The sequence below is a fragment of the Falco punctatus genome (assembly GCF_963210335.1).
Source record: "Falco punctatus genome assembly, chromosome: 5".
NCBI lineage: Eukaryota > Metazoa > Chordata > Aves > Falconiformes > Falconidae > Falco > Falco punctatus.
The window spans coordinates 71,925,249-71,936,342 of NC_137584.1; the positions used below are offsets into that span (position 1 = coordinate 71,925,249).

Below are 11,094 nucleotides of genomic sequence, written 5' to 3' on the forward strand. Positions count from 1 at the left end.
TAGCCATTCTTTTCTCTCCCTATTCTTCTGACAGCCATCTAGCAAATTAAGAAAATCCACTTTTATGCAAATGAGCAAACTTCTAATATTAATTCTATCCCAAATTGCTTACATATTCATTAGCAAAGACAAACACAGGGAAATATTCACAGTTCTATAGTCTGCAAATAGTATGTGGTTCGATTCCATAAGGTAGTTCATTATCCTAAACAAATGGAGCTGTTAAAAAGTCTTAGCAAAAAGTAGAAAATTCATATAGAACTAATATTTGCAGGCAAGTGCTATAAGGGTGTTTCTAAGGCTTCCATTAAATAACGTAATGGCCTATTCTTCACCATTACTCCACCCACATTTTTTTTTCCTGGGATAGTTACTGAGCTTCAAAGATTTATATGGCATGTTTATCAGCATATCAGCAAAATTTTGAATCTTCCCAAAAGCATAGTAATAACTCTGACTGGACTTTGAACTAAAATACCACATTCTTCCTCTTTTTGCAAGATTCATGTTTATTAGTCCTCTCAACTAAAAGAGAGGGCACTGCAGGCCATCACATCTCTTGGAAATTTTTAACAATAATATTTCAGTGAAGAAACACACTGTGTGTGCGCATGGTAGATAAAAGGAATATTAATCTTGGAAAAGTTATCAATAAACTATCTAAGAAAATGCAAATTCTATTTTTCATTATTATGAATCATTGATATTGGGCATGCTTTTGCTGGGAGCTGAGCAATCTGGCTCTAAGCCAGTAAAGCACTTAAGCGTTTTCTTATCTTTATGCACTGAAGTCAATATTACTATTCACATGCTTAAAGTTAAGCGCGTGTAAAAGAGCAGAATGTTCAGCCTCACTCCAGACTGAACCCACCAGAAAAGCAGAGTTAATGGAATATGGAAATATAAAAATCAAATCCTAGGCCAGAATGTTCTTCAGATTGAAAAAATGTTCATTTTTAAATAGTTCTATTCCTCCAAGATTTGCTCCATTTCATCAGGTTGACAGTATGACAGTGTGCGTGTGTCCAACAGAGGAGAAAGACTTGAGGATTACAATTCAAATATTATCTGATAATATTTATTCCTATATCTTATAAAACTATGAAATGCTAGGGACTCAATTCATGCCTGATGTAACTCTAGCTGAAACCAAAGACTCATGGCAGAGATGAAATTAGCCTTATGTGTGTGTGAGTGTGTGCTTTTCCCATGGATGTTGCTAGACTTCAGGATGTTAAGCTTTTGTAAACCTCCATTAAAGAGCTTTTATGAACTACTGTTGCAGTTTCCATAGAAACAGCAGATCATAATTTCTGTGAGAATATAAAACCTTTTTCAACACATTTGATAGTAATTTTCTCAAAATGACCTCCAGGTAATTAATGTGATAGTTTGACCCCTGCTTTAACATTATTTTCTAAGAAACAAGCTGTATTGCTCCTTTAAAAATCTGAATGCATTGTTCGTACCAAGCCAAAAAGACCTTAAAAGTTTGGGTTCTACTTCAGCAGGTAATGTATATGTGGCCAGTTCATGTTTCTACTTCTTTTAACACATTTCTCTGCCCTTGTGGAAGATTACATATACATGTGTGACCTCCGTGTATTTGCAAAGTTAGCAGTCAGAAACCTGCAAAGTGAAACCAAATAAAAACTGAGCTGTCCATCTGTCTAAATCCAACTGAGAATCTCTGTTCTCAAAACTGAAGAATTAATTCATGATTTGCACACAACATGAAACACCTGATGAAACTGTAGCAATCACATTCTCACTCTGAGCAATGCTATGTTTCTGGAAATGCTGACTGCAGTGCCAATAGCACAACAGACCTTTCAGAATTTTACATTACTTTCACAAGACAAAAAGAAAATTAAGTCAAGTAAGATTTTACTTTAGCCTCACATACTTCATCGAGACGACTAATTTCTATTTACTTAAATAACTGACTGGAATTAGATTCTGGTGGTGGTATCAGATGTTCACAATTTTGGAAAAATGCTATCAAATTTTGGAATTAAACTTCAGAAATTTAACTTTAGAAAGGGAAGAGCATCTTCAACCATAGGCTTGCCAAGCTGGTGAAGAAGGCTTTAACCTAATGTTACTGGGGGAGGAAAACCTCAGTCCATCCCACTCCTACCAGTTTGATGCCAGTGCCAGCAAGAGATGCCCAGAGCCTGGAAGGGGATGGCAGGACAGCAGGAGAGCACCTGAAGGTCAGCACAAGGGGATCCCAGCCACTCCAGGCAGTAAGCCAGCTTCATCAGGGCCAGCCTTAAACGCCTCTGTGCAAACACAAGTTGTGTGGGCAATAAACAAGAGGAGTTAGAGATGTGCACACCTGCAGGGCCACGATCTTAGCGGCATCACAGAGACACGGTGGGGTGGCTCCTGTGACTGGAGTGTTGGGATGGAAGGATACAGGAAGGACAGGCAGGGGACACGAGGGGGGTGTCACCCTCTATGCCAGTGACCCCCCAGAGCGCACGGAGCTCTGCCTGGGGATGGGTGAGGAGCCACCGAGAGCTTATGGGTCAGGATCAAAGGGAGGGCAGGGACAGGTGGCACTGTAGTGGGGGTCTGCTACAGGCTGCCCCACCAGGATGACCGGGCGGACGAGGCCCTCTATACACAGATAGGAGCAGCCCCACGTTCACAAGCCCTGGCCCTCATGGCGGACTTCAGCCATCCCAGATCTGTTGGAGGGACAACACAGCAGGACATAAGCAATCCAGGAGGTTCCCGGAATGCCCTGATGATAACTTCCTTCTCCAAGTGACAGAGGAGACAACGAGGAGAGGTGCCACGCTGGACCTTGTTCTCACCAACAAGGAGGGGCTGGTGGGGAATGTGAAGCTCAGGGGCAGCCTTGGCTGCAGTGACCATGCAACGGTGGAGTTCAAGATCCTCAGGGCGGCAAGCAGGGTGCACAGCAAGCTCACCACCCTGGCCTTCGGGAGAGCAGCCCTTGGCCTCTTCAGGGCTCTGCTTGGTAGAGTACCATGGGATAACGACCCGGAGGGAGGAGTGCCCAGGAAAGCTGGTTAACGTTCAAGGATCACCTCCTCCAAGCTCAGGAGCGATGGCATCCCAACAAAGAGAAGTCAGGCAAAAGCACCAGGAGGCTTGCATGGATGAACAAGGAGCTTCCGGACAAACTCAGACACGAAAAGGAATCCTAAAGAGGTGGAAGCAAGGACAGGTACCCTGGCAGAAATACAGAGAAATTGTCCAAGCAGCCAGGGATCAGATTAGGAAAGCTAAAGCCCTGACAGAATTAAATCTGGCCAGGGACATCGGGGCAGCAAGAAAAGCTTCTACAGGCACCTCGGTGATAAAAGGAAGACTAAGGGAAATGTGTGCCCTCTCCAGAAGGGAACAGGAGACCTGGTTACCTGGGACATGGAGAGGGCTGAGGTACTCAACAATTTTTTTGCCTCGGTCTTCACCTGTGATTCTCCAGCCACATCACCCAAGCCGCAGAAGGCAAAGGCAGAGACTGGGAGAATGAAGAACTGCCCACTACAGAAGATAAGGTCTGAGACCATCTAAGGAACCTGAAGGTGCACAAATTCATGGGACCTGATGAGATGCATTGGTGAGTCCCAAGGGAACTGGCGGATAAAGTGGATAAGCCACTATCCATCATATTTGAGGAGAAGTGGCAGTCCAGGGAAGCCACTATCCATCATATCTGAGAAGTTGGGGCAGTCTAGGGAAGTTCCCACTGACTGGAAAAGGGGAAACATCAGCCCCATTTTTACAAAGGGAGATAAGGAAGACCTAGTGAACTATAGGCCAGTCAGTCTCACCTCTGTGCCCTGCAAAATCATGGAGCAAGATCCTCCTCAAAACAATGCTAAGGCACATGGAAAATAAGGAGGTGACTGGTGACAGCCACATGGCTTCACTAAGGGCAAATTGTGCCTGACAAATTTGGCGGCCTTCTATGATGGGGTTACAACATTGTGGATAAGGGAAGAGCAACTGATGTCACCTCCCTGGAATTGTGCAAAGCATTCGACACTGTCACGCACAACAACCTTGTCTCTACACTGGAGAGACATGGATTTGAGATGAAACACTTGGTGGACAAAGAATTAGCTGGATGGTCGCACTCAAAGAGTTGCAGTCAATGACCTGATGCCCAAGTGGAGACCGGTGATGACTGGAATTCCTTAGGGAACTGGGACCAGCGCCATTTAACATCCTTGTTGGCAACATGGACACTGGGATGGAAAGCATCCTCAGCAAGTCTGCCAGCGACACCAAGCTGTGTGGTGCAGTCAGCATGCTGGAGGGAAGGGATGCCACCCATAGGGACCTTAACAGGGTTGAGAGGTGGGCCCTTGTGAACCTCATCAAGTTCAGCAACGCCAAGTGCAAGGTCCTGTATGTGGGTCGGGGCAGCCCCCAGTATCAATACAGGCTGGGTAGAGAATGGATTAAAGCAGCCCTGAGAAGAAGGACTTGGGGGTGTTGGTAGGTGAGAAGTTCAACCTGACCCAGCAATGTGTGCTTGCACCCCAGTAAGCCAACCGTACCCTGGGCTGCATCCCCAGCAGCATGGCCAGCAGATCAGGGGAGGGGGCTCTGCCCCTCTGCTCTGGTGAGACCCCCCTGCAGTGCTGCATCCAGCTCTGGGCCCCCCCACAACAGAAGGACATGGAGCTATTGGAGCAGGTCCAGAAAAGACCACAAAGATGATCAGAGCACTGGAGCAGCTCTCCTGTGAAAAGAGTTGAGGCTGTTCAGCTTGAAGAAGAGAAGGCTGCGGGGAGACCTTAGAGCACCTGCCAGTGCCTAAAGGGGCCGGCAAGAAAGCTGGGGAGGGGCTTTGGGCAAGGGCAGGTGGCGATGGCACACGGGGGAATGGCTTTACATGAGAGAGGGGAGATGGAGATGAGAGATGAGGAAGAAATTCTTCCCTGTGAGGGCGGCGAGGCGCTGGCCCAGGCTGCCCAGAGCAGCTGTGGGTGCCCCATCCCTGGCAGTGTGGCGGGGGGTGGGACTAGATGGTCTTCTAGGTCCCTTCCCACCCAAACCATTCTATGATTCTATGTGTCCATGAATTCTATTGTTGAAAACCTTCTCTGGTTTTATTTATGCTAAATTTTTATTTATCCTGATCTACTCTCTCTAATTACAAGAGTGCATTTTTTTTTCTTTCTTTCTCTCTTTCATTGTTCTCAATATTGCAGTTTTGTTTTCCTTTCAGTGGTACTTAAAGCTCTGCTTATAGTCCTGTATTTGTAGTTTTTTCATTTTGTTTCCTTGATCTCATGGATCATCTGTTGGTTTTCAGAGATCCATTACCTAGTTATGCACTTCCACCTTTTTTTTATTGTTTTACACAGAATGGCATCTTTGTTCAAAAATGAGTAAATGTAAAAACTTCAAATGAAAGCATCCTGCTTTCTATGTCAAAAATTTGGACATCTTCTCCAAATGGGATTATTTGCATATGCTCATCAATATATGAAAACTACTAGATGATTAAAAGTATCATGGAAAATATATCAATCAGAGTGCGTCCTCAAACAATCTGGACTATTTTGTATATTTTAGACATATATATTGAAGTACAAAATAGACATCACTGCTTCTGAGAACATTAAATCACGCAGAGCAACAATCTGTCTCCTGATTCAAACCCTCAAATTGTTCAGTTCACATGGTAGCTTATTTTTTGTTGAGTTCTGTTACTATTGGAAACGCTGCTGTTCTCATGGACAGCATTTTAAAATATATGTATACCTATTTGCCATGGATGTCAGACACTTTCTATCTAGTACAGAAGGAATTCTCTTTATATACTTAACTGGAATATAAACTGTTGGACTGCTACATGGTGTTTGTGGCTTGCTCCAAGAAATGGCTATTTCTCACATAAACTCTCCTGACCATCTCCTTCCATGAGAATTTTCTTTATATACGCAGTTATAAGGAATAAAAAGACATTCATATACAAAAGCTACTTCTGTTCACTCTTGGGGAAGAAAGGAAAGAACATTTCTCTTTTACAAATATTTCAGTGGATTTTTTCAATGGTTCTCAGGATCTGAGCAAAGTTTAAAACCCTTGCCTTTTCTTCTTGTACTCTGCATGACCTTGTAAATAAGCATTTAACCTCATCACTTAGCTGGAAGGATCATCATAACTTCAGTTTTTCAAAGCGGCCTTTCCCACTGTCTTTGATTTTTTTTTTTACATCTTCTGAATATCTACTGTTTTCTTTACTTCTTCTTCCCCATTGACTTTTAAGAAAACTTTAATCTTTCCTGGGACTTCACATACCAGAAAAATCATAACTTCAGTTTGATCCTCCGGTATTTATTGCTGAAGGATACAGGATTGGTGGGTCAGCTTCCAAAAGCTGCCACTGTCCTCTCCTGCATGCAAGGGCTACTGCTCAAGGGTTGCCCTCTTTCCCTTGAAAACCTGCAATGGGTGCAAAAGCCTTGTAACACACTCTAGCTACAAAAAGCGTTCTGATCCAACTTTTTATTGTTAGTAAACTCTCCCTGCAAATGTCTTTCTCTAAGGCAAGCACAATGTACTTCATTCTCAGTTTCCTCATACCCGACATTAAAACACAAGCACCTGAGCACGCATAACCTGAAGAATTAAGTACAGAAGGGAGTTACCGATTCACAGAATATTCATTTGATAGCCCTCATATTCCAGCAAGCGGGTTAGGTCATTTTTTAAAATCTTGCTTTATGACCGTAAGTTCTGTAGAGAGCTACATTTTCTCATCTCGCTAGTCTTCAAAGCGCAAAAGGAAAACCATTTAGCCTGTATTAGCATTTGTTCCATTCCTGGCAGCATGCTTCCGTTGTGCCTTGCTCAGTCACAGGTTCTTGTGAAAGAAACATGTAACTGACATGCAAGATTAACTTTACGTCCCTGAGAAATCCTTAACACTGTCCAGTGTTCAGGATTCCCAACAAAAAATGGGCATTGCCACATCTACTGCCCTGTTACGAAGGGGAAAAGTTGTCGCCTTTGCTGATTGTAGTCCCTCAGCTTTCACCTTCATTTACTTACTCATTGAGGGAAAACATCTTGAATCCTACTGAAATCTCCTCTTAAATTTTATTCTGCAAAATTCGGTGTATATGTTGATTATGCATAAAATCAACCTAGTTTGTTTCTGCTCTTTTGGAAGGCATGTCCAGAATAGAACACAACACTCAGACCGGGCAAGCAGAGCAGAAAAATGACTTTATTTCACATGTATGGCATTTTTAACAGGATCATATTGTTTACTCTATGATAAATTCCAAATCTCTTGCAACTGTCTATTGCAAGCCCACAAAATAACAATATCATTCTGTCATACCGTTTCTAGCACTTTATGTATTTTCTATACAACTCTCACAGTTTATGTGTACTTCAGCTGTCATTTTACCTTTCTGTATACCTAACATCTCAACCCTTTTTCCTGCTTGCTTCCAGATTCCTAACGATTCAGCAGCAAATTCTCATGAGTACATTCACTGAAAAATGTATTTTAGATCATCCAGTAATAATCTCTTCCAGCATCAAACTGTAGTTGCAGTGAATTAAGAGTAACTCAAAAGCCACAGCTGAGACTGCTTTTAGGACACTTAAGAGTACTCCTTTAGAAATGGGACACTTGGGTTCGCTTCCCTGCTACAGTGAATGCTTATTTATTTATTTATAAAACAGACAAAAGCTCAAAGGCATTACCTGAAAAAATGCGTTTCCTCCACCGCTTGATGATCGAGGGAATCTCTCAGAAAGCAGGGGTAGATCACTTAAAACCCTGTCAGGCAAAGGAAGGAGCTGCAAGCTGGATTTCTCACATTGATGGTGAGAGTGTCCATGTCCCTAAACTCTCCTGCTTTCTGTCTTTCTATCTTCCTAGAGGTGCCCTAAACGGAAACACTTGGTTTTAAACCAAAGGATTCATTTTGCCCCGTTTCCTTTGTTTTCATCAGGAAAATTCTAAATTATGACCTCAAAAAGTGTTTCAAATCAAATTGTTAATGAGTCAGAAGAACTGATTAGTTGCACGGTTCAGTTTCCATGTCCTTGTTTCCACCACCAACACATCCAGCCGAGGGCAGGGCAAGCCATCACACGCCCCAGGAGTAACACACTCCAAAGCAGACGCACACGTTATCAGCAGTGGGTTGCACCAACAGGGACTATTGTAAGAGCTTAGACAACTACTGCGTTTAAAGACATCTACATTCAGGTGTATTCACTCTGAACTGAATCCAGTCCCTAATGTGTACTTTTATCTCTTGGCTGCTCTTCAGATTTTTGGCAATTCTTCCCCCACCTATTCCTGTACAGATCAAGTTGATATTATGCTGTTACTATTCATTTTTACACTAACCACTTCAGAAAAAGATTTGTCAAGTGTCCAGTTTCCATTTAATTTTGAGAGCTACACACTTAACAATCTTTTGTCTATTTAAAGGCACTCGCCATATTTTATAAGTATAATAAAAGGAATGCAACAGCAGGGATACTGATACAAATTCTTATTATTATCCAATCATTTTCCAAAGAGAAAATTACGATTTTTTAGCACTTTCCAAATAATAATTCAGAACACAAATCTTATTCTGCTCAAAGTTCATACACACAAACATATTTATATTGTTGTCAGCCAGTTACAATCTTCCACCTAATCTACTCCAGCACTATTTTTTTATAACACATTGCAATATTCAACCATACCTTCACCCTATAACACACACACACACTTATATACCCCTGAAGAGATGAAGTCCGTATCTGTAACAAGAAAATGTTGACAAATGGCAGAAAATTACCATTGTTTCTTGATAGTATGTTTCAGAGATCATTTGATATGATCATGATGAACATGATTAGTTCATGTTTTTTCACATTCTTGAATATGATGTAATGTAACAACACATTAATTGAAATTTTGGTCACAATTAGCATGTATTAAATTCCTGATTAGTTGCATGCATTTAAAGCACTTTAATTGGTTTGTTTCCATTGATATAATGCAATGTGTTTTAAACTATGTAATTTAGAGGTGTGTATTTAGTTATCATTGATTAGCTAATCAATAGTATTGTCACAAGTGTATGAATGCTGGGTTAATTATGTCTGAAATTCACATTTCTCAGGAAATAAGTGATATAACAATTTTCCCTCTGGCTGTGTTAGCACATCATTTGCTTCTTTTATTAAGTCCTGCAGATACTAACGTGAGTTTGCATTCTTGGGCTCTTTCTGTAAAGCACTTGAAATGTCTAACAGATCTATTCCTCTGATTAACTTCTTTTAAACTTGTAACTCCAGTGACTTTTAAGAAGTTCTCCCACAAAATATTTACAACACATTCACACCAGTGAAATTAAAAATTCAGATGCCACAGACAGGAAATGACAAATTCTCCACTTACAAATTCTGTTTTGTTTTTTTCAGTATTGGTTTGTGAGATCTTCATTCAAACTGAGCAACCTACTCAGCTGGTACCTGCTGTCATCAACAGCAACACTGCCATCAGTTTCAGCATGGCTGAAGTAGCTGCGTTGCCATTACTGAGGGGCACTTTAGTTTCAAACATTGCTGTAGAACTAATCCGTGAAAAACATGGTTCAGCAAGAAATATCACTCAGCTGTTGCACAAATCTGGAAATGTTACATAGAATTTTTAAGATTCTTTATTCGTTGTAGGATTCTCTAAATGACATAACCATATTTTAAAAAATAGTATTTTTTTAATACTTACTATATATTTTTCTCTCTATTTATCTGAGTTCACCTTGCTGTTTGAAATCAAGAACTGTTGTCCTCTGTGAATTTTTACTTTTCCATTTAGTAAGCTTGACTTTTCCTCTGATTTCAATGGAACTGAAATTTTGTTTGTTTAATGATAACTTCAATTGTTTGAGCTCTATGCCATTTCAAGACTTTCTTATACACCAATTTCAAAAGTGATATTCACCTAAGTGTGACAGATCTGTTCTTTAGTAAACTGATACAGCGACAATACAATGTGCTTTTTGAGCTTGTATGAAAATACCAGCAAGAATTCACTACCACAGATACAAAAGGTGAATGGAGAACCAAACCATGCTGCGTTATTTTCATTTCTCCCCTGGCTCCCATGTCATAGCCAGTACAGAAGTGATTACGAAGCTATGAGTTATAACCAAAGAACATATTAAATGTTTCCCAAAACCACCACAGAAAATTTTTAGGCATTGAGTTTAATGCTTTTGCCTCATAGTCATAGGCCAAGACAGCTTAGAAATTGCAAAATAAATATTACCAATGTTGGATATGTTTCCAGTGGGAGACCACAAGGTTGTATCAATTCATCTGACTACCAATAGCTTTCAGGGAGTCACGTAGCGAGGCAAGGGCTAAGGGGATTTTGGTTTACTCCAGGTCATCAGGAGACTCACATTAAGGTTCACGTCTCCTTCCTTGGCCCAGGGCAGTGCAGCCAAGTCCCAAGCTCAGTCCAGACTGACACTTGGAAGGCGGTTAGTTGGCTGATCGTGGATGGAGCACCTCATCACTTTACAGGAAAGATTTAGGGATGAGTCCATGCTCAAAGGGAGTTTGGGCACAAGTGGAGACATCAGCTTTGACCTAGAAAGCCCTTTGGTTCCACACCACCTTATACTCCCTCTTTCTCCCTTTCTCTCCATTACTCTCTGCACCTAATACTGAAGCAACTGAAACCATTTAAAACATGGAAATTACTAATATCTATTTTAGTAAGAGCTATCTTCTGCGTTGTCTTTTCACCTTTATATTGGAATCATTCAGGAAAGTCCAATGTACTGAAATAGTGCAAGACAAGCTTTAGAATTCAATACCAACCACCTGGAGCACACATAAAGACAGACCCTATGAAAATACTAACTATAATGCAAAATGCTCAGTATTCCATATAAACCTAAGAACATCCATACTGGATCTGACCAAAAGTATATCTTGGTCCCTTTCTTTAACAGTGCTTTAGATGTTGCCCAGTGTAACAGTGTAAGCACACTGTGCTGTCTTGTGTCGTTGATTCTCTCGTTTACACTTATCTGCACCAAAGACAACTCTTAGGAGTGATAC

The 11,094-nt window shown here is 41.3% G+C and overlaps 1 protein-coding gene across 2 annotated transcripts in view; it reads right to left on the reverse strand.

Moving 5' to 3' along the window:
- MSRA (methionine sulfoxide reductase A) overlaps positions 1-11,094 on the reverse strand; it is a 292,183-nt gene that overhangs the window by 212,108 nt on the left and 68,981 nt on the right. The gene's annotated exons all lie outside the window — the stretch shown is intronic.